Source organism: Crocodylus porosus, unplaced genomic scaffold, assembly GCF_001723895.1.
Source record: "Crocodylus porosus isolate Cpor-Errol unplaced genomic scaffold, CroPor_comp1, whole genome shotgun sequence".
NCBI lineage: Eukaryota > Metazoa > Chordata > Crocodylia > Crocodylidae > Crocodylus > Crocodylus porosus.
This window is the reverse complement of record NW_017728909.1, coordinates 17,377,701-17,404,477: the sequence shown is the minus strand read 5'-3', so window position 1 is coordinate 17,404,477 and position 26,777 is coordinate 17,377,701.

The window sequence follows — 26,777 nt, the reverse complement described above, 5'->3', positions numbered from 1 at the left end:
ATTTCAACTCCTACACGAGGAGCTGGTGTGGCTGATTTTTCCTCTCACTTTCTTTACCTTACATTCCTGTTTCCCTGATAGGATCTTTTTTACCCTTATACTTGTGGCTTGTGACAGAATCTCAATGCACTATTTTTCACAGCTTGCATTCCCTACATGGAATTTGTTCTATCGATTGCAGGTAATTAAATTTTATCTGTTGGTTTTCATCATTAATGTGGTTCATATGGCAGCCTGACCCACAGTCCCTAAGGTAAATAGCAATGTTGTTTTATTTACAGTGTGCTTGCTTTTCGAACCTAACAAATAGAGGGAGATGCTCCAGGAGAAGTAGTTGGGGATGGGCTGTCTCCTCTGACCATGAGCACATCTGAGATACTGAATCCCTTGTCCTATAATGCCAATTAAGGGAAGGCATTTGAATGCTATCCCACTTGGCAACCTGAAGATCTCAGGCTTCCAGGAGGTGGAGGCTTCTTCCTGGTTCACAACAGCATCCTGATCTTTGCTATGGCATCTCTCCATGATTTTGCAGCTGCTTTCGGGGGGAAAGAGTCAGTTTAAGGGACATCAAAAGGATGGGACATATGGAAATTTGAACTGTTATGGACCTTTCTGACCACTTGGGGCATAGAATACATCGGCTAAGTAGTCCAGCCACGAGCGAGATGAAGACCAATATACCTGCTACCGCCTCTGTCATACTGAGAGGGCTGTTTTAGCTCAGGCAATAGAAGCATGTGCTTCTCATCATGGAGGTCCCCGGGTCAAATCTTACTGACATCCAGTCTAGGAGATATCATACTCACAATGCCAAATATCAAAGTGGGTTACCGGTGTTACTGTCTGGCCTCTGCAGTATGACTTTAAGGCTTAGAGAGATGCTTGTAAGATAATCCAGGAGGAGTCTGGTAAGAGTTAAAGCCAGCTGCCTAAGAACACAGCTTCTAATTTAGAGCTTTTAGCTCTGAAGGCAGGATAACTGAAAATATGCATAATAACTACCATCTTGGCCATCATGCCAGAGCTTCAAAGAAGGAGATCCTGCAGAGATAAAATCATGAGTTCATAGAATCATTGAAAAGGAGGATGGGAAGGGACCTCAGGAGATCACATCCAGTCCAACCAAGACCAGCCCCAACTACATCATCCCAGCTATGGCTTTGTTAACCTCCAAGAATGAAGATTCCCACACCTCCCTGGGTAACCTGTTCCAGTGCTTCGCCAACCTTCCAGTGAGAACGTGTTTGCTAATATGCAACTTAAACCTCCTGTAACAGGGGGCCTGCTTGGGGATGGTCTCCGTGGACTGCCCACCTGTTTCTAGGCCAACTGCCCGACTTCTTGCCCACCACACCTTGATGTTAATTGATTAATAGAGATGTTAATAAGTGGAAGGCTGCCCATTTCATGCCCTGACGACAAGGGGTACTATCTGCGGCTCCTTGCCTCCCCTACACCGCAGCCCAAGCCTCACAGATGGCATCTCACTGTTCCTTTTATCACCAGTCCCCACACTAGGCCCCCAAATCCTCCTATTGAACCCCACCTGGATTCCTCCCCTCAGGCAGCCTCTTCCGGCATCATATCAGGCAGCTCCTCCCTTACCTCCAGATGATACCTGCAGCCCTCCAGCCAGGTGATGTTGTTGCCTGGCCTTCAGCAGCAGAACTGCCCTGTTTATATAGGCAGCCCCCATTCCAAAATGGCTGCCCTAATCAGGCACCTGGCAGCTACCAGCTCCAGGCCCTTAAAGTGGCAGGCACACACAGTGTCCTGCCACACCTCCCTTGCTGCAACTTGAACAATTGTGACAACATGGGATAAAAAGACAAGGCTGTATGAGCTGGGGCTGTCACACCATCAAAGTCACTGAGGATTGGGCACAGAGGAGACACACACACACACACTCACTGCAGCATTAGATTCCTGTTGTGTTTTTCTCCAGCAGAGTTTTGAAGTTTGGCAGTGGCTCCAGTGACTCTGGAGCTGGGCAGACTTTTCTGGCTGAATCTTATCTTTCTATGAAAACAATTTAAGAATTCCTGTGGATATGTTATTTCTTCCAAGAAATAAAAAAAGATAGATGATAGATACAGAGGCAAATAAAAAAAAAAATATACCTTAAGAAGTCCCTTCTTCCCTTCAAAAGTCTCATTTCAACCTCTTTAAAAAGAAGACTTTCAGGTTTGGTTTTGTTTTTTCTTTTGAAAGAGCATTTCATTTAGAAATGCAGCTCTCCAAAAAAAAAAAATCCAGTTTGAAAAAAAAGTTGTAAACGTTAAATAAAACATTTTGTTTGGTGTCAAACAAACAAAGTACAGGCATACCTTGGAGATATTGCGGGTTCGGTTCCAGACCACCGCAATAAAGCGAGTCACACGAATTTTTTGGTTTCCCAGTGCATATAAAAATTATGTTTACACTATACTGTAGTCTATTAGCAATAGCATTATGTCTAAAAAAACAAAGTACATACCTTAATTAAAAAATACTTTATTGCTAAAAAATGCTAACCATCATCTGAGCCTTCAGCGAGTCGTAATCTTTTTGCTGGTGGAGGTTCTTGCCTCGATGTTGATGGCTGCTGACTGATCAGGGTGATGGTTGCTGAAGGATGGGGTGGCTGTGGCAATTTCTTAAAATAAGACAACAGTGAGGTTTCCCGCATCGATTGACTCTTCCTTTCATGAAAGATTTGTCTGTAGCATGCAATGCTGTTTGATAGCATTTTACCCACAGTAGAACTTCTTTCAAAATTGGAGTCAATCCTCTCAAACCCTGCCGCTGCTTCATCAACTAAGTTTATGTAATATTCTAAATCCTTTGTTGTCATTTCAACAATGTTCACAGCATCTTCACCAGGAGTAGATTCCATCTCAAGAAACCACTTTCTTTGCTCATCCATAAGAAGCAACTCCTCATCCATTAAAGTTTTATCATGAGATTGCAGCAATTCAGTCACATCTTCAGGCTCCACTTCTAATTCTAGTTCTCTTGCTATTTCCACATCTGCAGTTACTTCCTCCACTGAAGTCTTGAACCCCTCAAAGTCATCCATGAGGGTTGGAATCAACTTCTTCCAAACTCCTGTTAATGTTGATATTTTGACCTCCTCCCATGAGACACAAAGTGAGCAAATGCTGTTGGAAAAATGGCGCCGATAGACTTGCTCGACGCAGGGTTGCCACAAACCTTCAATTTGTAAAAAGCCCAATATCTGCGAAGCGCAATAAAGCAAAGCGCAATAAAATGAGGTATGCCTATACTTCATTTGACTCAGAAGTGAAGCTCCATGTGTTGAGACAAAAAAACCTCTTCAATATGACCTTCACCTTTTTTTTTTTCCTTCTTAATTGTAGCCTCTCTAGCAAGAGGATACAGGCATGTGACAGTGGTGACTCAGTTTCCCCAATAATATCTCAGTCTAACTGGAGGGTACAAACCAGTTCATTATTTTTACACACACAAGCTTTCAGACAGCAAGTTGTAACCAAGCATGGAAATCTGATAACAAAATTAGCCCCCTCAACAAGTACAACTCCAACTCCAGAGGTAAGGACAAAAATTACACATAAACCAGTCTATGGGTTCAGAAATGGGTTTAACTCTCCAACACAACAGAAGTTCAGTGTACATAAATTGTTTTCAAAATGCCTGAACCCAGTTTAAGATAAACCTGGATGGATGTAGTATCAGACTTCACTGATTTAGGTTAAATTGGTTCACTGAACTTCTGTCTCGGATTCCCTCCTGATTAAGTTAACTCACAGTGCCCCAGCATCCCAAGATGCTATGCATCTCTCCCACAAGCCACCCCTGTTCCTTGCAGGGTGGTCAGGCTAGCTTTGGCCCAAGCTGTCTGCTCCAGCTGAGCAAGGAGGCGTGCTCTAGTGCCCTCTGGCTTCTGATTTTGGCCACTGTAGGCATGGGGCTGCATTTCCAGAATCAAAGGTAAACGTTGGTTCACTTTCTTATCGGTTCAACCTATGCATCTCAGATTAAGCTGCAAAGACTGAGTTGATTCACTCTCTGTACTTAGCCCAACAGTCTCACAAGGATCCTTCAGCTTGTGCAGAGCCCACGCTGTCCCAGATAGCACAAGGGCTTTCACTGCTCTAAAGTCCCACCAACTGCTTTAACTTCTGGAGCCTTTTAAGTGCATCTCACTCAGGCCCTGCTCTGTTGCAGCAGTCAGAGTCTCTGTCTGCTGGGGTCTCTTCAGTGAGGAAGTCAGGTCTTCTCCTGACTGAAGCTGGACCAGCTTCTACCCAATCTCCCTGGGACCTCTTTCAATGATGCATGGACTTTATCAGGGAGCAAGACCTCTCCTCTGCTCCTTCCACGTGGCTTCAGGCTTGCAGCCTCTCTTCTCCACTTCTCCTGCTAGCCCTCAAAGCATATCTGAGAGTTATAATTCAACCTAGCTCTCTGGGTTTTGTTTTCCTGGGCTTGGAATGGCCCCTACCCCTCTTGGCTTAACCCCTTGCAACCCAGGGGCACAGGTTACATAACTATTTGATTCACTGAAAATGAAAATAAAAAGTTCAGGGTGAATTAGATGAATTTTTAAAGTATTTTTCAGAACTACAACTGAAGCAAAATGTCATATATTCACACAGCTCAATATGGCTCAATAAGGCTGATGCTTATGAGTTTATTTGCGTGCTTATAGTTCAGCACATGCTTAATTCCCTTCCTGAATTGAAGCTAGTTTTCAGCGCTTTTGGGTGGTGGATGCTTTAAAGTTCTTGGTCCTGCAATGCAATGCCAAGACATAGCCCTGTCTCACCTGAAGCTAAGGTGAATCTTTTCATTGCCCTGGAAGCAGGAAGAGCAGTTTCTAGGATGTAAATGTACATGAGACAAAGGTTGGATCACATAGCAAAATGTAGATGAATCATCCATTTAAGGTTTGATGTCTGAATTTTATTTATAGACATGAAACCTAAAAGTTCACATATTTATTCCCCCAGAAATAAAAAAAAAAAGTATTTTTTCTTGTAAAATAACTCACTACAGTTCAATGGAATTCACACATCAAGAGAAGAAATTCCCCGCAGAAGTGGAATATGAAGTTTCTTGGACTGTAGGTGGGTTTAATTACCTGCTTATCTAAATGTTACTGTACCTATGGACAGTAGATGTATTTTGACTTCACTCTATCTCCCGTATCAAATTAACTTTGGCAAAAGCCAATTAACTACTGTAAATTATTCTACTTCAATTAAACATTAGACCTAAACAGAAGCAGTGAAGGACTTTAATACATTAATTTGTAATCCACAGACTTATGAGGAGACAAAAAGAAGAGCTGAATTCCTTTGTAAGAAATGAGAAATTATCTGGAAGGAATGCAATAAAAAATAAAAAAGCGGGCTAAGTGTCATTATCATTTTAACTTAATTTGTCAACACAGCAATATATCTAGCTATATTATTCAGTTGACAAATCAATTACGGCTATGATGAAACTTGATATGATTTTAGTTTTATGTAATTAGTTGTATAATATGTTTTTTTTTTTTTATTTGCAACTGCACATTAATGCATCCAAATATAAATGATGGAATAAGGTTAACTACCAGCTCTCAAAACATACATCTTTTAAAGCAAAAGAGGAAGAATTTTCAGTGCAAAATTCCCTAAGTAATGCAAACTGCAGTATAAGTTGTTAAGCTGGTTAAAGACCATTTTCTTAAATAATAATAATAACAATAATAATTCCTGTTTTTGTCACAAGCTATTTGAATTTCACAGGAATTTCTCAAATAATAAACATGGAGTCTTTTCCCCATATATATATATATATATTTTTTTTTTTCCCCCCTTCAAATCTCTTTTCTCTCATGGGTAACACATTTTATTCTCTACAAGGGAATGTAACTGCAACACAAAGATCGTGCGTCATCTAAAAAAGTGTTATCCGGTTCGCTGGTGCTAAATACATTTGATGCATTATGCATAGAAGAGAGGGAATGGCAATTTAAGAGAAATTTACACTATATCATTTTATGTATTTATTTCTTTTTTTGTAAAAAACACTACTCACTAGACATATTACTATCTTTGCAACTGCTGCGTCAAATGGCAATTATAGTAACTCTGAGCTATAGATCACCTTCTTAAACAGACACAAAATATTTGTTGTTCTATGCAGTGTTTTCATAGTGTGCTTTAGCAATTATACCATCCAATTCCCTAAGTTGCTTTGATTCAGGAAAGCACTTATACACATCCTTAAAATTAAATTAAAATTAAGCATGTGCTTATGTGCTTGAACCCTACTACAACCTGCCTGAGTAGAGATAATTTCCTGGATTTGGCTCCTTGGTAGGAATGTATTGTATTAAATCAGAACCACTTTACACACCTACACACTATAATTGCTTAGAACTTTATATGAGGTCCCAGATAAAACTCAGCTCTCCAGGTACTTATAGCATAAGCCCGTTACCTTAACTAAAGGAGAATACTTGCTAGAGTTCTGCCATGTAGAAAGTCAAGGATATATGAATGAATAGTTTTTCTGCCATCCAGTGGAGGGCAGTGATGCATATACACACTGGCCAATTCCTTGTCAAACTGACTGAGGATTAAGGATATAAGAATAGAATACCCTGAAATAAAATTAATCTAAAAGTGAATCGAATGTGAAGTCCTTTGGCTCTTCTGGTGGTTCCTGGGGGTCTTTTTTTTTCTTTTTTTGTTTTTCCTTCTTCCTTTCTTTTTTGCTTTTCATTTAAGGGTTAATGTTAACCTCATAAGGAATCTCATTTTTATACATACCAATGTCACAGTGCTGGGTGTTTTGAAAAGCACCCGGTGCTGCTATGCTTACAGTTGTATAAGTGGCAAAATGCACCTCAGCCCTGAGAAAATGGAGGTGGTGTGTTTTTGAACAAAAATGAATATTATAAAATAATTAAATATTATAAATAATATAAAATAAAATAAATAAAGCATGTGCATTAGTTCTCTGATCTATTGGCATGACCAAATATGTCACCGATAGATCCAGAGAGGTGCTGTTCCTCCTCTATTCAGCATTAGTGATGCCACAGCTGGAGTTCTGGGCACCGCACTTCAAGAAGGATGTGGAGAAGCTCAAAAGGTTGCAGAGAAGGGCCACCTACATGATCAAGGGCCTGGGGCATAGGCTTTATGAAGGGAGACTTCAGGACTTGGTTTTGTTCAGTCTGAGTAAAAGAAGGCTGGGGGGTGACTTGGTAGCCACCTACAAATACTTCAAGGGAAAACACCAGGATGTGGTAGAGCAACTTTTTAGAAAAGCACCCCCTTGGAGGGTGAGGATCAATGGGCAAAACCCAGTTGGGGAAAAGTTTGTTAGACATAGACATACCCCCACCCCCCCCAAGGATCTTCAATTAGCCAAATGTTTAATGAAATAGCTCATTACACTGATGATAAACCTACTGCTCTTGATAATATTGATGATTATCCTGTAAGACATAGTCTCTTGATCTTATTGCCAATGATAAAAGAGAAGCAGCACTTTCCCTGAGGAACACTGGTTCTTCTCCTCCTCTGGTATCTTGTATTACTCTACCTTAAAAGGATAGTTTTTCAGGTCTGATCCTCTACCACCAAAATCAACAGGACTTCAGCAGGGGTAAGAACCAATCTGTGACTAAGCAAACAGCCTAGAGTTTGTCGAGGAAACAGTAGGAAACATACACATGGTGAATATTCACCTATTTGCTAGTCTTGGAGCATGCACTTCACTGAGTTGCAAACGTCATGAATATAGATGAGCTTCCACAACTGTTGCTGCCTTTGCTGCTTCTGGATGAGTTTTGTGAGACAGCTTTGCACAGCGCTTGCACTGTTTGTGTCCCCTTGGCAAACACAGGGGTTTTATCTCTGATGATTCAGAGCACAAAATATTTCCTCCCCCTCCCCTTCTCTCCCTCCATTCTTTTGGAAACAGGGATGGGTGCAAAGTGATAGGAGGTGAGGTGGGAATTTCAAATGGCAGATTTTCAAAAGGAAATATAAACACCTACTCCCCCGCCCCCCGCCCCCATTTACTAAGCCCCATACACATTCTGCCACTACAGGCTTGTCAACAAGGGGTTGTTTTCTTTGTTTGTTTTCTTCTTCTAATTTTGAAGAGCAATGTCTGGCAACTTATTCTGGGAATAGCTACATCAATATGCCTCTTTCTACACTCATGTATGCCAATCTAAAGCGCGGACACAGCTGGTCAAAAGCTCTTGTATACGTTCCATGAACATTTTGCAGAAAGCCATTTTTCTTTAAATTTCATTTCATCTCCTTCTAAATTGGGAAAATAAGTATTCCTCGTCTCATTTTTTCAGCGCTTATTCTGATCCTTGCCCCTGATCTTTTTTTTTTTTTTTCCTCCCTTGAATAATGGAGAAAAAAGCCACTGAATGATATTTTCATCATTTAAATTTACTGAAATTATGTTACTGCAAACATTTCCTTTTACTGCTGTACATACCAAATCAGCCCCTATTTACTTTATTATTATTAGCACTGTTATTATTATTACTAATAAAAATAGGAAATAAATAGAATCTTGCTCTGTTTGTGGGGAAAAAAAATTGTTTTAATCTTTTGGAGGTTTTGTTGGGAAAAAAAAAAATCTCAATGGAAACTAACGTGTCTATGAAATTAGTTACTAGCAAGCTGTTGGAGAAGATTTCCACCAAACCAAGCCTGCTGCTGTATGATGATCTCTTAAATCCACCTGCTGTATGTCTACCATCAAAACAGCTGCGGTCAAAACTGGAGCACCAGGACCGCACAGCAGAGACCCTCAGGTGTGAGGAATGGAGGTTGACATTACCACCAAACAAGTGCCTTATCACTGATCCTGCAGTCTGCCCACCTGGCTTCAACCTGACATGCCACCAGTGGGCCTTGATGAATAGGTCCTGGACAGGGCTAGATTTGTGTGCAGTCAGCCTCCACCACTGGGGTCTTTGCAACAACCCAGACTGGAGCCATGGCAAAACACACATCATGTTGCATATTGCCACATATTGCCCACTGAATAAGTTAAGCGGTGAACTGCAGGAATTGCACGTGGCCACTGAGGACGCGATCAAATGGCTTGGCCATTCTGCACATACTAAATGACTGTGACATTTCATTTTGGTCAAAATGCAGCTTTTCTTGGGATGAACTTGTTTTAACCACCATTAATGCGGTTATCTTAATGTAAGGCTGGAGTGAGTTGGAGGAGGATCAGGAAACTTGAAATAAAGCTGGGCTTTTATAATTGGGCACAGACCTGGATCCTAAGGAGGTGGGATGATGGCGGGGTGGGGTCTGATCCCCTTCCAGGGAATTATCCCACAGTATGTTTATTTCAGCTGAAGCCTAAAGTAAAGCAAGTGCACAAGTTTTTCACAGATAGAGATGGGAAGAGATTCCTCCACGGGCTAGTAATAATGCTGAGAATGGGTATTCGGTCCTTTTTAAAATGCATGTTGAGACATAGATTTCATAGGTGTCATAGATTTCAAAGACATTAGGGCTGGAAGTGACCTCAAAGATCATCAAGTCCAGCCCCCTGCCTTAGGGGCAGAAAGTCAGCTAGGGTCAAAGGATCCGAGCAAGATAAGCATCCAAACATTTCCTGAATGAGTCCAGAGTAGGTTACTGCATCACTTCTGGAAGAAGTCTATTCCAGTCTTGGGGGGCTCGGAGAGTAAAGAAATTTTTTCTTATGTCCAGTCTAAAACAGTCTTGGAGGAGTTTATGACCGTTGTTTTTCCTTGGGGTGCTCTGGTGAACAGACGTTCCCCCAGATCCTGATCTACACTGCTTATGTACTTATAAGCAGCCACCAGATCACCCCTTAGCCTGCGCTCTTCCAGGTTGAAGAGTCCCATGGTGTTCAGCCTCTCTTCATAAGGCCTGTTCTCTTGCCCTCTGATCATGCGTGTGACTCTCCTCTGCACTCTCTCGAGCTTCTCTACATCCTTCTTGAATTGTGAAGCCCAAAACTGGATGCAGTACTCCAGCTGTGGCCTCACCAGGGCTGAGTACAGCGGGAGGATGACATCCTACGATTTGTTTGAGAAGCATCTATGGATGCAAGCCAGAGTTTTGTTTGCTTTACCAGATGTGACATCACATTTGTGGCTCATGTTCATCTTGTGGTCAATCATGACCCCCAAGTCTCTTCCAGCTGTGGTGCTAGCAAGTATAGCACTGCTGAACCTATACATATGCCGTGGTGTTTTTTCCCCCCTGAGGTGGAGTACCTTATGTTTATCAGTACTGAATGTCATCAGGTTTGTATCTGCCCACTTACAAAGTTTATCCAAGTCAGCCTGGATCATAAGCCTGTCCTCAGGTGTGGATACTATGCTCCAAAGTTTAGTGTCATTTGCAAATTTAGCCGGTACACTTCTGAGACCAATGTCCACATAGTTGATAAAGATGTTGAAGAGAACCAGTCCAAGGACAGCGTCTTGGGGGATGCCACTGCTTATGGAGTGCCATAATGACTCTCTACCATCGACCACTACTCTTTGGGTCCGACCTCGGAACCAATTTCCTGGCCATCGGACTGTAGTGTAGTCAAGGCCACAGTTGGCCAATTTTTCCATGAGGAGGTCATGGGACAACAGATCAAAGGCTTTTTTAAAGTCCAGATATATGACATCAATCTCTTTTCCCTCATCCAGGTGATATGTCACCTGGTCATAGAAGGAGATGAGATTGGTCAGGCAAGCCCTACCTGTGACAAACCCATGCTGGCTGTCCCTCAGGATGTTTCCCTTAGCCAGCTTATCCAGAAGGGTCTCCTTGACAATTTCCTCCAAAATGTTACTGGGGATTGAGGTCAAACTGATTGGCCTGTAATTCCAGGGATTTACTTTCTGCCCTTTCTTGAACCTGGGTACCACATTGGACTTCTTCCAGTCTTCAGGTACTTCACCTGAGCACCATGAATTTTCAAATATTTTTGGCAATGGTTGGGCTATGACACCTGACAGCTCCTTGAGTACTCTAGGGTTTAATCTGTCAGGACCAGCTGACTTAGTGTTCAGCCTCTCAATGTGATCCTTTACTAGATCAACACCGATGTTGGGTATAAATACGCCCTCACCCTGACCGTCCCACATCTTGATAGGCAGGGCGGTCCCATTGGACTGATGAAAGACTGATGCAAAGTGCCCATTAAGCAGATCAGCCTTTTTCTGGTTGTCGGTTATCAGCTGTCCCATTTAGTTCAGCAGGGGTCCAAAGTTACTTTTGCTTTTTTTTTCAATTCCCTACCTATCCAATAGCTAGAACTAGCTATCTAGCTTGTTCCAACTCCCTTCATATCCCGACATATGGATTTTTGATAGGAATTGGTAATATTGGGTACTGACAGGAATGCAGTTCCCTGCTCTAAATTATGGTGCTTCACAGACAGTACTATGAGCTACAACGATTCCCTCACCAACCCAACAGATGTTTGTCTGCTGGGTGGGACAGTTTGGGGGGGTGGGATGAAGCTCCACTTTGGAGCCAATCCATTGGAGGTGTTACCTGCCTGCAGATTTTCTCCCCTAGCCCTGTCCCCTCCCTTTCAGCTCTGGTGCTGTCTGCAGGATGAGAGCTGGAGAATGGAGGGGAGGGAGTTGTGGAATGGGGTTTTCTGAACCTGACCTGGAGGGGGGCATGGATTGGAGCCAACCCAACTCACTGGTACTGCCCAGACCCCTCTCCCTCCAGCTAAGTTTGGGCAAACTCCAGCCTGCATCTTCCTCCTCCTCCCTTCAACCAGACAGCACTGGGGGCAGGGCCAGGCTGCCTCATCCCTGAGCTAATCTCAAGAGAGATTGACAAAAGTTCCCTAAAGTGTTGCACTTTGGAGCACCTTCACCTGATCCCTCTTTAGATGAGGATTAATTTGCCATACAATCAGCCAGTTTTATCAGCTGTGCACATGTATCATGGGATGGCTGTAGAGAACTTTTAGGGGGCCAATCGCATGACAAATGTAATTTCTGTCAGTACCCATTTAGAAAAGGTGATATTTGACAGGAGGTGATTTCTTGGAAATCACAAACTTTAGCAAGTAATATACTTCAGTGATAGTTGTAACTACAGGGTTCCTGTAACCAAACAATCAGAAAGCTTCTGTCCTCTAAATTATATTTTGATTCAAATGTTTTCACCATCTCTTTCACTTTGGATGTGTCCAGCATATAAATATCACTGCTTCACTGGTACTGATAAGAAGCTCTGTTACCAGGTTGCACTGAAAGACTTAAGAGGGTGGAGCCAGGGAAATGGAAGACTGCACATAAAAGCTGAGGGTCAGTTTTAGGATAGGAAAGGGGAAGTTTCTTTTGCGCTCTCTGAGCTCTTTCTCAGCTACAGCTAATGAGAAGACTTCATTCTTCAGATCTAGCTATCTAGCTTGTTATCAAGACCAATTAAAGTCAGCAGTAGGAGGCCCTTAGACTGCATTTGAGCCGCTTGTCCAGAACATTTCAGCACCAGGGCCAGCGAGGAACCCAAGTGACACAGAGGTTGTGGGATTGGATCCTTCTTGTATCCCCCTCCCCCATCCCCTTGACTTCCTGGCACTTTCATTGAAAGCAAGCTTTGTATTTGACCCAGCACATAAGAGCACCTTAAAAAAAGGAAAGAAAAGAAAACCACATGCCACATTCTGTATTCCCCTTTGTTCTTGTGAATCATGATTCTCACCCCACTTCTCAAAAAACCTCTTCACCTCTGAAATATTTGACATTTGGGCAACTCTGTGAAAAGTTTGGCACATAGGAAATGCGGCTCTTCAGTTCCCATTAGAATTTCTGAAACGACAGTAGCTGAAAGGTTAGGGCAAAACCTATTAGAAAAGAAAAGTTGAGGCAAATCAGGTGAGCTCATCGAAGAAAATAGGGAAAGATTGGTTCCCTTTTGGGATTAGGTCTAATTAAGGTGAGCAAGCAGCTGTGCCTGTTTGGAATAACAATTGTGCTAGCATGTCACTTTTTTTCTGCTTAGTTGAAATTTATATAGTTTGGGAATGGTGGATGTAAGAAAATTAGAGCTCATTTAGAATCTGTTGAAAGGACACTGCGCCTTCATTATTAGTTTTGCATCTGAATTTTCCTGGGGCTGTCCTCTCACTGTTATAGGTAATGGATTTTTCCCCAGATGTAATTGGATGAGTTTAATTTTTTCTTTCATTACCTGTCTAGAAGCCCTCTGCCCCTATTTCCCTTTGTGTTTTATTAGGACTGTAACCCCTATTTAAATAAAGGCTTTGATTGTGCTTATATATGTTCAATCAGCACTTTCTGATTGAATAGTTCTGGTCGCACAACGCTCTTGCCTAGCATTTTTTACTAATTACATTTTAGCCATGGTTGTGTACTGTAGAACCTAAAATGGTGTTTGTTTTATACCTTTAACTCTGTCTAGGAGTTTGTGGCCCCCTGGGCTGAACTACTTACCATGAATGTAGGCACTTTCTGATACTAAGATATATGTGCTGACCTATGGGTTATTTCCCATTCCACCGTACATACTACAGTAGTTGCCCATCAAAAAAGATGTAACTCCTGATTATATCCCTACCTGAATGACTGGATACATAGATAAAGTGTTCTACCTTTATAATATCTTCTAAAGTTTGGATTTGGGGTCTTTTCACAACTTGGACTAGGATTTTTTTTAAGGTAATTGCATCCTATAAATGTACATTAAGGATTTTGCTAGCAAGTGCAACAGGTTCCAGCCTCAGTAGCGGATATACAGGGACTGATTATTTTCTTACTTACATCAGCTTTATATCAGTGGGTTTTTTACCCCCAATTCCTTTAACTTCAGAAGAATGACTCTGAGTTCATGCTGGCATTAATAAGAAACCAAACCTCTTGACTCCCGTTTCTGTACAGGTAACTGAGGGCAAAAATTTCCCCGTGTACTTTTCTGAATTCCTTTGTCAAAAATTCTGAATTTGTTTGGCTTAAATTAACACTTTGATAAAACATGTTAAACCAGTGGTGTTTTATCTTTAGGCCTTGCAAGCCAGATGGGTGGCACAGGGTAGTCCATAGGCTGAATCCTGCAAGCAGGGTTGGTCTGTGGGCTGGATCCAGCATGGGGTCAGCGCAGAGGGTCAATCTGTCTGTGTGATCCAGAATGCGATTGCAGCCCCACACCCTGGATCTGGACATGCCCCCGGCTCTGCACACTGAATCCAGTTATGGAGCAACCCCACAGCCCAGACTGCAGGTCTATGTTATCCAGCCCATGGGGTTCCCCGTGAATCTAGAAATTTGGCAGCTGGGGAGCCTCAGCAATTAATGATGCCAATTTTTAGGCCTCAGGAGAGCCTCATGGGCTTGAAGACATGGCTCTGTGGGCCAGATTCAGCCTGTAGGCTGGAGGTTAAGCAGTACTGTGTTAGATCAAATCCCAATGCAGTCAACAGACTGACTTCTTCCTGCCTAATACTTTTACTAAGGAAAGGTATCTATGGATGGGTATTTTTGCTAGTGCCTAAGGACTATCCAAGCACAGGGGCCCTTTAGGCAAAGGTTCTGTATAAATGCAAATCTTGTGCAATCTATTATAGGGATGTGAAGTGGAAGTCTTGTGCTGCCAAAGCAGAACGGTAGCAATTTAAGCCAGATTTCTGTAACCCTAAATAACCTTTCAGGCTAGCAATAATCAAGGCTCTATACTTTTTCAATGTGTACCTTCATCAGAATACTTCATGGAATAGTTATATCACTATAGCTATTATGACAGTTAGCCATACTCCTGCCCACCTACATTTGTGCAGTATAGAGAACCTTACATATCATCTCTGAATTCAGCTTATTGACTCAGGATTCACCTGAAAAGAGGCTGGACAATAATAGAGGAAAACAAAAGTCATGTTTCAGAACTTTGTATATTTTGATTTTGTCTGTAGTCCAAGTTAAACTTTGGTATTGCCAAATGCAGGATATATAAATTTGACCTAGAGCATATATTTTAGTATCCAGTTCCCTCGGGCACTGGTGGTTAGAGCACAAACTATCATCCGTACATCTCTAGCATTATTTTGCTATCTACAGATGCAATTCAAGCAGATATATTTCGTATTTCAGCTCTGATACATTTTCATCCATCACATTATTACAAAATGACTAAACAGTGGGTGGTTATAAGAGATCACTATTGGAAGAAGCTTACAGATTGCTTTTATTACCATCCTATTGTGCATACAAACAGCTTGTATGTACGCCATACATATTTATATAACTTACAGACTTTAGAATTCTTTTATCCTGAATAATTTGAACACAACAGACAAGTTACTTCAAACCAACAATGTATCTCGGCACAGAAATCATCATAGCCGAAGAAGGTTGTACTTCAAATAAATAATTAAATACAGTTGGGTTTCTCACCTTAAAAAAGGGGAAGCATTGTTTATTGCATTTTCCTTGGGCAAGTTTTAGAATCAGTGCTACGAATAGCTTTCAGAATTAACTGGTCTAACTTTGGTTTTGGATTTAGAGGATAAGGTACAAAGAGCTTAGTTTTAAAAAAGAAAAAAAATACAAATCCTACAAATACGAGATTCCTTACTCACACAAACACAAGTGTTAAAAGCCCATTACCCGAGTTACTGAAAATAAATGGACTAGACAAAGCAATGCACAATGGACATTAAAGACCAGTTGTCTTGAAAGCATCCCAATGGGAAGACATCACTCTTGACTCTATCCCAACCACTTTTGTCTTACAGGCTTGTAGAACAACACTGGCCCATTTCTGTTTTAGACTATATAGTAACAGAGGCTGTTCTCTTACAAGGTCCTCATGCTTCATCTATGTAGGATGGGTATTTCAATGATACGTAGTTGTGTTACCCACTCCTTCTTCTTCAACTAAAGTCCAGTAGAAGCTTTATCATGCCTCTGATGGAGCAGAATTAGGCCAGTGCTGCATATTTGAAACTTCCAGGCCACCATGTTGATGTCAGCCATAGAGATCTTCTTGAATCCGTCCAAAGGACGAAGCACATTTTTTGCACAGCTTGATTGCTTTATGTAATGCTTGGTCGTTTCTCCCAAAGCATTTCCAACATAGACAATCTTTTGGTGCGCATATATTTGGGTCCTCAAAATACCCAGAAATACCACTTTCGCCCTTTCCCAATATTCATATGTGATGATGCTTCAAGTATATCAGTGAACGTTCAAAGTGAGATTATACGCCAGTAGTGAGATGTGTTTTGTTTTTTTTTACTGTGATGAAAATGGTACTTTTTATTGAGCTGATGAAAAAGAAATGCACATTTTTCACATTGTTCTCTTGTTTGCACAGTGAAAACAGTGCCTGCAGTGACGTGTCAGCTTTTGCTTCCTAAAAATTGTTTTTTTCTTTTCTCAGAAACAAAAAGAAGTTAACATGTAATGATTTGCTGCTGTTCTTACCTCCTAACATAATGTGATTTCTCAGCAGTTTTATTCTGTTTTGTTTTGCTTTGTTTTGTTGGGATTGTTTTTTTCCCTGAGAGTTAGTGTGTATCTTTCTGCACGCTTTCTAGCAAGAAGTTTCAAATTAGTGAATATAAAACAATGATGACTACAGGTTTTTGGTGTTTTTATGTATTTATGCTATTTTTCCAGTGCATTAAATCTGAGCAGCTAATAATTGCATTGATACAATATTGCTATTGCAGAAAGATCCCAAAGCCCTCTATAACATGTATTAGCAATTTTACTCATTAAAAATCACATTGCTCTCAACAGAACTGTAGCCACCACTGGGGTGTAACATCGTGGCAATTGTTTTAATACAACACAATAGCATTGTATGATGTTAAGGTCAAGAGGTGAAAAATGCCTTTTCTAAACAATGCTGCTAGGGGAAATAGAAGAAAAACAGAAGATAATTATCTAATGGATGCTGGATATTTTTGCCATTATATCCATTCAAATTTGAAAGCTATTTTGATGTGATTCTCTTTGACCCTTTTTAAGATCATCTTCCATAAATATTTGAGGATTCTTGCCTTGGCTGGGTTTAATACTTACAAATGCATCCTGCTTTACTTTGTTACACAACTTATGTTATTTTTTGTTCCATCACAGGAGAATTTAAGTAAATAACCGGGCCTCCATGAGTTGAGAAATGACAATATTTCAATTGATTAGGCTTGTCTAAATTGTTACCTGGTATATTAGCTTTATAGGCTACAGAATTTGGTTATCTTGGTCAGACCAGGAACTGTAAGTTGTGTGTAAGTGAATCGAATGATCTCCTACCCAATATTTGTTCAGTGTTATTTTTATATTCCCCGCTGAAGTTATTTGGGAACAATTCCAAATAAAGCAGAGAATTTTATGGATGACTGTGACTTGTTAAAGGACAAAATTTGTCAAATAAAAATAAATTATTCATTGTTTGGGCTTAGTAATTACTCAAATTAGAATTTGGCAAGGACACAGCCTGATTTGGTGGGGGGAAGTGCCAGAGGATTTTTAATGGCCACTAATGGTCAGAATTTCAGTTTTAAATCTTACTGAAATACACCGCACTGAGCAGCATGCCATGTTGTTCAGTAGTTAAAATAAAAAACAAACAAACCCTTTAATTAATTTAGCATTTAGCTTTAATTCCTCTTGAACCCCAAAATGTTGTCTATCCTCCTTCACAAGATGGATGTAGAAATTGCAATTTTATAGAAATTTGGGGGAGGTTTAGAGGTCACGTTCCTATTTAGACGGCAGGTAAATATTGTAATATTTCTAACGTCTACCATATTGGAGAAATCTGGTTTCAGGAAGTGCTTTATGAGAAAGAAGAGTACATGCAAAGGACAGATTAAAGCCTGAATCCTGAATGGTATTGGCTCTCTCCCAGCATGTTCACGCATAGAATGTGCTCCATGTGCCCGATTCTTACATACAAATTGTGAAAGTGCCTAATTCCCCACCTCTGGGATCTGAACAATTCTTCAGCACAGAGCCAGGCTTCTAACAAATAGAATAACTGGCAATTTGTTGTCACTTATATATAAGAAGAATTGTGATAAATCCAGAGCCTTGAAAAATTCCCAGCTGCTAGTCATGCTTCTCATGACAGTCACTAAGAATTTCACACAAGCAGATTCTCCTGATTCAAAAGCACCAGCCACAGCAATGTTGGGTTTGTGACACTGCAGAGAAGTTTTGCTTCTGTCTAATAGAGGGCAGTAGAAAGCACTACACTGAGCCGCCAATAGGTGTATCTCTTCATGGATTGAAGCCCATTGAAACATAGCAGTGGATCAGGATTGGAACCCAAGACAGTCCTTCTACACCACCTCCAGATCATGGTAGGGTGCGTTGCAGTAGAGCAAAGGATGCCTGTTCCACCCTAAAATGGCTGTAATACAGATACCTGATGCAGTGCTGACAACAGACCCATAACTATGCCTGAGATCAAGACCGTTATTGGTGCATACCTAGCAGTGCTCTAAGATAGCTACATTACATCTCTTTGGGAGTATAATATGAGAATGCACAGTGTAGACATACTCAGGGAGTTGCTGGCTTCTTCTAGACATGTGCTCAAACAACTCAATAGGCTTGGTCACTAGGAGTGGAGAAAAACACTGGAACAGGCTATCCAGAGGTGGTGGAAGCTCCATCCATGGAGGTTTTTAAGACCTGGATATACAAAGCTTTGGCTGGGATGATGTAGTTGGGAATGACCCTGCTTTGAGCAGTGGGTTGGGTTCGATGTGACCTCCTGAGGTCCCTTTCAGCCTTCATTGTCTCTGATTCAATGATTGCTTCCTGCTGTAACACAACATTATGCAAAATCAGCCAAGAGGCAAGAGAAAAAAAAATGTGCAAGGTAGTGAAAGCTCAAATATACACAGAATAAAGAACGACTGGGAACACAGAAAATGGAGTGAAGAGAACAAGAAAAGAGCTGAAATGCAAATCTGGTGCATATTCTACTAACAAGTTATTCTCATAGAATAGATGCAATGAGAGGAGAATGAAACATGGGAGGTGTTTACAGACATCTGCCAGGATTAAACAGAGATGGGGGAAAATATCCAGGTTTTAACTCAAGCAGGTATGTGAGCACGAGCGTAAGAAGGGAATTTGCAAGAGGCGTGTTTGTGACCATGAAAAGGACACCATGTTATCTGGCACCTGCTTGTGCAATTAAACACAGACCGGGGAAACATGCACCTAAGAATGATTGGCATGGCTATTCTGTCAAATATTTGGTATGGCAGTAAGCTGAACATGATTAACAATCAATTTCTTGCTTCCCATCAGCTGGCGTGCCAATCCCCACCTGAGTAATGAGCTAGGGACAGTGCCAGCCACTGATTAACAACAAGTGTGGGTCCAGATCATTTTGCTGAGGCACTATCTCTGAAATAGAGCAAGCGTGTGAAATGGAGGAATGAAAGGAGAAGGAAGGTAGGGAACACACATTGATGAATGGTGCAATGTAGCATGATGAATATGGAAGCTAATCAGTCTCACCTGAGAGGAGAGAAATGCCCTCAGCTCTCCTTGACTCACAAGCCAACAGTGCGGTCTTCTGTGTTAGCTAGCAAGCAAACCTATCTGTTAATAACAAACTTCCTTTCTCTCTTTCTTTCGCTCCTTCTTTCATCCTTCCTTCCCTCCTTCCTGTCTCTGTCCATCTGTCTACATGTACATATGTATATGCACTTCCAGTGATGTAAGAAAATCAAGGATGGTTCTACTAGCTTCACCAATATGACAGTTGAAATGTAAGGTATTCCATGTATTAAACAGGGAAGAATACAAAGGATGATTTCAAATGTTATGCCCTTTTCCCCCCTATTTCTATAGGTCAAACTGATAAGTGTTTAAGAGCTACCACTGTGACTCCCTAAAACAAACCGAAGATGCTCATCATATGAGGTTGTGTAAGAGACAAAGATGAAGATGGGTGGATAAGCTTCCTCAGTAGTGATGTCTGACCTTTGGAAAAAGGGGTTCAATTCTCCAAGAAGGCACATTCAGTAATTTTCTTTCCTTAGTCTGCTGGTACCTAACTATCCCTTCATTCATACTACACAAAGGAACTGTATATTGAGTATTGAGGCAATGATCATCCAACATCAACATTGTTGGGCTCACCATATCTTCTGGATGTTCAACTCCAGACTCCTGAAGCAAGGTTAATTCTCCCAGCTCAGCCAAGGCATATGCTGAAGAGGAGGTCAGAGAAAGTGGTTTAGGGACATCCTCAAGGCCAGCTTGAAAAAATGCAGCATCAATATCAATTCATTGGAGACTATCATCCAGGACTGCCCCAAATGGAGGAAACGTCTGCTTCAGGGATCTCAGTACTTTGAAATCTCATAACAACAACAGGAGATGGAAAAGTGGGAGTGACAGAAACAGCATGCCACAGACCAAATCGAGAATTCAGTGCCACCCACCCCATATGGGAACACATGCCCGAGCTGCAGTAGAGTCTGTCGATCCTGGATAGGCTTTAGCCATCTTTGGACACAGAGATGAGAATCATGGAAAACAATTGTCCTGAACTGTGAGGGATTGCAGAAGAAGGAAAGGAAGAAGGACTAGGGCATTGGTGATGTGTATCTGTTGTAAGGGAGGTATATTCATCTGGATGTTGGATGCTGTCACCATGTTCTTCCTACACAAGCTCAGTTCATGTGTTCCTGTCTCCTCATAGGAAAATCCAAAAGTCCACCCTGACAACTAGTGTAGTCTCTTCCTGTTATAATGGGGCAACATCCATCTGTTTCTGATTCTTTTATTCTTTATGGGTCAGATTGCAAATGCTGTTGAAGTCAGTGGAAGTATTATGATTCACATAAGCTGAAATTCTTCCCAGGTATGGAACAGGCAACATTTTTGGGTAAGTTAGTTTGGCCGTTGAGCCACTGATGATTTCCCTGCAAATTTATCACATGTCCTCATCCAAAGATGGTCCCTGTGTCTGCACTGCAGTTTTAGAGCCCATGGTATGTAGTAGATATGGGAAATTAAGCTAATCTCTTGCGCAGAATCTTTCTTTTCATTCCTGCTCCATATTACACTAAGCAATAAAAATAAAGAAAAGAATTATAACATTAAAACGTTCCCATTTCCTGCCCCTCAATAAATTGCCTACACACACATATATATATACAGACATACACACACCTCTCTCTCTCTCTCTCTCCATATATATATATGGAGAGAGAGAGGTGTGTATGTATATGCGTGTGTATGTTTGTGTGTGCATGTGTGTGTATATATATATAAATATATATAATTCCCTATAACTATCTATCTATCTGACACACACATGTGTATATATAAATACATACATATACATATACATATATACATATTTGTGTGTGTGTGTACGAAAGTAGCTCAATGTGAATTATCCTGGTGTGCCATTGGCTACAACAAACTCATGTGCCTTCCTCCTGATAGACAGGTAGGTGCCTAGACTCAAGCAAACTTTGAACCTAGTGTCTAGAGAAACCTGGAGGGATCGAGGAGGACAGCAGATCTGTGGCTTCTACATCCAGTTTTACCATGGACTTTCTTCAGCAAATCATATAACCACTCAGTTTTTCAGTTCCACTCTGTAAAATGGGAATAATAACAGTTTACTGCCTCATCAGGCTATTATGAGGCTTAATTCGTGAACTTTTGCAATGCTCTTTGAGCCCCTTGGAATGGACTGTAAAACGCATTCTTCCCGTACTAAGTAACTACTGCCTAAGAACATGCTCCTCTTCTTCATCCCCCACCCCTTAACCTGTGCTCAGATCATATGGTTTGTGCCTATTCCCATGTGTTTTGGAAGCTGAACACTCTGTGATCAAAAGTCATTGAGCCTCTACAAAACTGGAAGGAGGAACCCCAAGTGTTGGGGAAAAAGAAAAAAGGTCATTTTGCAGTCTCCCTTGTGAGCAGGGTTAATGGGATACTGGAAAAGTTCAGGTGAGTAATATTGCATTTTTCAACAGAGTCTCTCATATCTCATTAGCAATATCTTATTCTATTAGCACATTAGCATCACTCCTTTGTAGACTATTAACATTCGCACCATATCAGAATGTATTGTTGCTAAAACAAGGTTGCAGTCGTATCATATTAGTGACTTTCATATCAGATTAGCAAAAGCAGGTACTAATAAGATGTTCCGGTTCAATAAGTAAGGTAACAGAATTCCCTTCTTTCCAAGTCACTCCCAGCTTTGGTCCTAAATATGAGCTGCTGATATGCCTCAGTGACAGCTTTGTTCTTCGGTCGTCACATCTGTACCTGTCTGCAGCGAAGCTGAATGGTACACTTGGTCCATATCCCACATACTGCTAAGGTCCTTCCATTCCCAGTGATGTCCATGAGAATACATGACCCTTGGGACTCCAGGCCCATCGTCTTCAGTGACAGTTGTAAGGGATGCCACACTTTGCAAGGTCAGTCCCGAAGATTTCAGACCCAAGTGGAAGCTTGAAGGAAGCACCTGGCATTTTGCAGGATAAGGCCTTTGGGCCATGGGCTAAAGCTGTCGAAAAATGTGGATTTTAAAATATAATTGTGCCACCTTTTTTTTAAAAAATTAATAAATAAATGCAAATGGCTGCTCTTCCATACAAGTCTCACAAAATAATACAATCTTTGAGGGGAAAAACAGAAAAAAGTGTGGCTGCCATTTTGTTTTTTTTATTTTTTAAAGAGGACCTTTAGGGATGTTAGTAGACTCTCCGATGAGCTCTGAATGGCTGCACTACTTAACATATAACCCAAGACATATAACTGGACCTTGGGTGCCAGAGCAGCAAAATGAGATAGATTATTCTCATTCTCACAAAACCCATATAAGGATGAAATTGCTGACTTCCTTCATAGGGATGCATTGAGATTTTAACATAGTACGGTAGGGGAGACTTTACACTGCACTGTCAAGGCAAAAAAAGTTTTCTGAGATAATAGGATATGCCCAATGTTTCTTTTTGCTGGAAGTCACTTCTAGATCTGGAGACTCTTTATGAGGACCCAGTCCCATATACATCACTCCTTCATGTTTCTCGCACTCACTGACTAGACACATTAAGCCAAAGTCATGCCATATATAGCCTCCAAATAAATGGATTTGGATTATGGATCTCTTTGATTCTCTAAGCCTATGTTGATTCACAGCATGATTATGATGTGACTTTGTTTTTTATAGATTCATAGATGCTAGGGTCGGAAGGGACCTCAGCACATCAAGTCTGACGCCCTGCCCTAGCCAGGAAAGAGCACTGGGGTCGGATGACCCCAGCCAGATGCCTATCTATCCTTCTCTTAAAGTCCCCCAAGGTAGGGGAGAGCATTTATGTCTCTTCACCTGACAGTCTAAACTAAAATAATGACTCTGATCAAAATCCCTACGCAGGGAACTAAAGAAAAGTTTCTTCATCGTTACCATGGTAGGATCTCTGCTCAAGTCTTCCTCGGTGGAAGTGATTTCCTGAGTAGTGATCATGACATAAAATAACAGCACCGTTATTTATCTGATAATCTATTGTCCTTGCATTATTGCTTATATGGGGAAAATTCAGTGAGTTGCAGTGGTATGGATTGGATTCTGAGTCAGTTGGGAAGCTAAACCAGACTCGAAGGATGCAGAATTAGGTCTTTGCATTTCAATTCCCAATTAATATTAGAGTTGAGTGAAATTTTTGTTAATATGATTTCAGACCAAATTTAGGAACATCAGATTAGGCTCAATATTGTTAAGTAGTTTTTATTATATAATGATGTTGTTCTCTTCATCTGAAACACCAATGAAAACAGTGAAAAGGCTTCCACTGCCTGCTGTGAGCATTAGATTAGATCCACAAAACTGTGCAACTCATTCACCAAACTACTGTAATGATTTGGTAAATGGATATACCACTAGCAAGACAGCGGGAAACTGTTTCCACTGCTCAGGTATATTCTACTTTTAAATATCCCTGAAAGTCAAGTGAATGGTATTTGTCTAGGAGACAAGACAAGATACCGTGAAAAGTTCCATTACTTTTTATAATAATGCTCATGAATCAGTGATGCCTTCTGACTTGTACCCATGCGGTGTTACCAGTGTGTTAGGGTCATAGTAGTATTGTCTTCCAGGCAAGAGACACAGTCAGGAAGATGTTGAGCTGATCATCAGAAAATTAGTAGAGCTGTGCTGATGTCCTTCAGAAAAGAGCCCAGGCCAAAATCTTGATCCCCTTTCATAAAAGTACAGAGTGTTCACTATGTTAAACTCCAGCTTTTTAAACTTTAAACTACTTGCCCTGATATTCCTTAATTTTCACCTGGCTAATATGGCACTCCTCGGTGTCCTCTCCTCTCGTGTTGCTATGTTCCATTAAACAGCTGCCTTGATGTGCTGTACAGAAGCGACTATTTCAATACATCAGTGTGTGCCCATGCATAGATATGGGCGCATACATATAAGGCTCTCTAAAGAGTCTTCAACCCACATTGTGACACCTGCAAAGGCTCATGATGAATCATGGAAAAGTGTGAACAAAATGACTTACTCTTATGTGTGTGACCATAAACCTAGGAGATTTTTTTTTTTTTAATATTTGCCTGTAGTACTCCTTGGTTTATTTCCCCCACTCCCCAGATATTTCTTCAAGCCTAGTCAGCATACAGTATTTACTCGAGGTGAGCAAAATGGCAGAAATGCATTGAATCTATCCACCCACCTTTTAGCATGAAAATGCCATTGTATTAGCCATGTACCTGGAGGGCACTTATGAGAAGTTAGTGCACAGAAAGCCTGGATATGATTTTACAGCACACTTGCTAGACTGCACTAACTCTCTTATGGATGATCATAATGCACACTAATAGTGCCTTTGTGCAAGGCAGCTTATTCCACTTATGGCTAAATTTTACTTCACTGCCAGAATGTTGCCAATTAAGTCTCTGCTTCTTCCAAACTAAAGCAACAAGGCAAAGGGAGATGTTTTGTGTCACCAGTATACGTACATCAATCTCTTCTTATTGTAATGGTAGAGCCAGTGAATCTCCAGAGGTATATTTTACTTTTCTATGCCATGATTTCAATGGATGACCAATAATTCTCACATTTATTTCAATGGGTAGTGAGTGGACATCTTCAAAAACTAGTCTTCTGTTGCCCCTCGGGCATGGAGCATTCCATTAATTTTAATGGGGAGTTTTAAGCTGGGATAAGATATATCTGCCTGGTAGAAACACTATTTCCTCCTGCCCGTAGAAGACCTCAGTGTCCTAGCAGGTTTTTTTACTTGAGGACTTCTCTCATCCGGAGTCTGCTGCTCTGCACCTGGGAGTCTGCTGGGAGTCTGCTGCATGTGTACCTGAGAGCACAGCTGTTTGAGTTAGGGTGAAGGAGGAGCCCCAGGATGGTAGAAGCTGCAGAGGATCAGCCTCAGGCTCTGGGTTATGGTTTCAGGTGGTGGAGGGCCTGACTGGAGCACAAGGGCACTACAGTTCAGGGCTAGGCAGCAGACAACTCCTACACTGTAGCACCCTCGCGTCCCAGTCAGTACCGGTCGTCATCTACACACACGTTGATATGGCATAAATTACTCCACCATAGGATAGGATTTGTTCCAGACAGTATTATTCTACAGTGGAGTTCATTCATTTATTATGCCCTAATAGGGGTGCATGTGTAGATAGCAATGCTTTACTACGGAGTTAATCAACTCTGCAGTAAGGCATGTGTGGATATACCCTGTGATGCCTAAATGCTACATATGCCACTTACATGGGTGTAGGTTGTAGCCATGTTGGTCTATGGACATAGGCAGACAAGAGCCTTTGGGTAAATCTGATATCTTTTATTAAACCAGAATTTTTCCAACTACAGTAAAAGATTTGCTATCTGGCACCCAGAGGGAATGGAGGGTGCCGGATAACAAAACACGCCAGATAACTGAGCAGCCCAAACAGGTGTCTTTGTCTGTTTGGGTCACCACCTGTCCTGCCACATCTGGGGTGTTGCTGCCTCTCCTACCATGTTGTTGCCCCTCCTGCCTCATCACCACCACTCCCATGGGCCCCGTGGGCCCCCATGGACAGGAAGATGGAAATTGCGCAGGCTGCTATGCCATGGGCTGTGGGGGCTCGGCAACACGGGCTGCTTTCCTCTGGGCTGTGGGGGCTCCACAAAACCGGAAGTGCCTTGGTGGGCATTTGCGGTTTCACTTTTCCCTTTCAAGCCCTTACAAGCTGGCATGCTGGTTAACAGAGTATGCCAGCTTGTGAGGTGCCAGATAACTCAGATTTTACTGTTTTTTTGTTGGTCTAAGACAAGATATTAGATATATCCAAAGAATATATGCCACTTAGGCATTTTAGCAGTCAAATAACATGCACACAGTCTGCTGTTGTAGTTCAGTGGCAGAGTCCTTGTCCGCTGTGCAGGAGAGCTGGGTTTGATTCCTTGATGTGAACGTAATTACGGCCCTTGGGCATCAAATGTCTAAATTTGGTCTGGCCTTTAGATACTGTCTCAATGGTCTAAAGGTGGGGTGAAAGGTCTGGGAAGCTTCAGTACTCCATGATCTTGCTTCAGCATCTATGTCAATGGCCCTGGTGAGCTCTTATGCATGCACCATGATCATGTTGCCTACTAACTTCCATGAAGTGAGTAAGTACAAAGTAGCTTGTACACTGCAGATTCATGCCCTGGATCACTGTATGTTACCCTCCCCATTGAGGCAAACGTTTAATGTTTAAAGTTTATTTGGGGCCCATTTCAGAAGGAAAAATACCT